Source organism: Plasmopara halstedii, assembly GCF_900000015.1.
Source record: "Plasmopara halstedii genome assembly, contig: Scaffold_1583, whole genome shotgun sequence".
In the NCBI taxonomy this organism is placed as follows: domain Eukaryota; phylum Oomycota; class Peronosporomycetes; order Peronosporales; family Peronosporaceae; genus Plasmopara; species Plasmopara halstedii.
In genome coordinates, this window is record NW_020188494.1 from 230,598 (window position 1) to 231,342 (window position 745).

A 745-nucleotide genomic window follows, 5' to 3' on the forward strand; every position below is an offset into this window, starting at 1 on the left:
AACACGTAACCTGCTTATCTGGTTCAAAAGACGGGCTACGGTGTTTCTTATAAACCAAGATACACCGCATAAAAGCAGCAGCAACGTCAACTTTATTGTAACTGTAGCAACGTTGTTTTGCAGCTATGATAACACGTTACCTGCCTATCTAGCCCAGGAGGTGTGCCATAGCGTGTCTCAGACACCCAGATACAACGCATTCAAGTAGCGAAACGTCAGCTTCATGTCAACCATGGCTATGTTGTTGGCGGCGGCGATAACACGCCTCTTCCATTTCCGTTCTAGACAATGTGTTTCTGTGTGTCTGACAAACTAAGTCGCAAAGTTTTGGATGCCAACAACATCAACCGCAATTAACTTGCCGACACGTTTTTTTGTAGCTGTAAAATCATGTAACCTGCTTATCTGGCTCAAAAGACGTGCTACGGTGTTTCTTGTAAACCAAGATACACCGCATAAAAGCAGCAGCAACGTCAACTTTATTGTAACTGTAGCAACGTTGTTTTGCAGCTATGATAACACGTTACCTGCCTATCTAGCCCAGGAGGTGTGCCATAGCGTGTCTCAGACACCCAGATACAACGCATTCAAGTAGCGAAACGTCAGCTTCATGTCAACCATGGCTATGTTGTTGGCGACGGCGATATCACGCCTCTTGCATTTTCGTTCTAGACAATATGTTTCTGTGTGTCTGACAAACTAAGTCGCAAATTTTGGATGCCAACAACATCAACCGCACTAAACT